At 38.9% G+C, this 1,445-nt stretch overlaps 1 protein-coding gene across 1 annotated transcript in view; it reads left to right on the forward strand.

Moving 5' to 3' along the window:
- The window catches only part of ERBB4 (erb-b2 receptor tyrosine kinase 4), a gene marked incomplete at its 5' end in the record, with an annotated part of 720,994 nt that overhangs the window by 434,521 nt on the left and 285,028 nt on the right, over positions 1-1,445 (forward strand). The window lies entirely within an intron of this gene.

Raw genomic sequence — 1,445 nt, forward strand, 5'->3', positions numbered from 1 at the left:
GGAGTGAATAACATAGACGAAAGTAAAGCATACGGTAATAGCTTGAAGGTAAGGAATGAAAAGTGGAAGCAGACTGTGTTAAAGTTCTTAGGACTCACACAAGTGGTCGAGTCTAACTAGAAAACGGGCTACAATAACATTAGGGAAGTATTCCAGGATTTCTGCTTCTAGGCGGGTGAAGTAGACATGCTTTTTTACACAGTCCTCCTCTAAAATATAAGTAATGCCCTGGACAATGTAGGAATACTCTAGAAGGTGGAAGAAGCAGCTCAGAGATTTGGGAACTTGGACCCCAGGAATGACCAACAGGTTCTTTCTGCCTCCTATATCCCAGATTTGTAGGTGAAGGAAGAACCTGCAACTCAGAAGCACAAACAAGTACAGACCCCAAACAGCCCCAAGAAAAATCTCTTCTCTTTACTCAGAGGATCAGAAAAGGGGCACGGTAGACACGACAAAAACCTTTTAGGTAATAACTGCTGTGTTCTACCAAAACTACAGGGGAAAAAAAAAAAAAAAAAAAAAAAACCTGTGGCCCAAACTTCATTCATGCCAGGAGAAGATAGGACAGTGTAGACTTCTGGACTTGTGCCCTCAACAGGCCAATCTCCCTACCAAGTGGCATCAGAGAAGGCAAGATGTGGAGCTGAGACTACATCCCCACTGGTGATAAAGAGACCAAGAAGGACTAGGTATAAATCCAGTACTTGTGGTCTTAGGTAGCATCAACGCTCTGTGGCTTTGTCATCTATAATGCAGGTAATCGCTCCCAATTTGCATGATGATTTTAAAGACTAGAGTTTATGTAGGAACAAAATGTAAAAAAGAGAAGGAAAACTAAAAACCAAGTATCTCTCAAGAATATAGAAGCAAAAATCCTCAACCAAGTGACAGCAAAAAGCATTTAGCAATATATAAAAATAATTACACAATATAATTAAATGACTTTATTCCAAGGCTATAAAATTAGCATATTTGAAAATCAAACAATGTGATATACTGTATTAACACCCTGAGGAAGAAAAGTCACATGATCTGACCAACTGATTCAATAAGATTTGGAAATTTTAACACCCATTCCTGTTAAACAATTTTTAGAAAAACGAGAGTTCAGATGAATTTTCCAACTTGGTAAAGAACATTTGCAAAAATCCTACAGCTACCATACTTGATGCTGAAAGGCTGAATACTTTCCCATTAGACTGGTAACAAGAGAATATTGTCTTTTTTTACCACTCATTCAACATACTACCGGAAGTTCTACCCAGCACATTTTATGGAGAAAAAAAAAACATGTAGATTGAAAAGGAAGAAATAAATCTGTCTCTATTTTCAGATGACATAAATGTCTACATAAAAAATTCCAAGGAATCGGGCGGCGCCTGTGGCTCAGTGAGTAGGGTGTCAACCCCATATACCGAGGGTGGCAGGTTCAAACCCGGCCC

Source organism: Otolemur garnettii, unplaced genomic scaffold (assembly GCF_000181295.1).
Source record: "Otolemur garnettii isolate 467f Iridium unplaced genomic scaffold, OtoGar3 scaffold00013, whole genome shotgun sequence".
Taxonomy (NCBI): domain Eukaryota; kingdom Metazoa; phylum Chordata; class Mammalia; order Primates; family Galagidae; genus Otolemur; species Otolemur garnettii.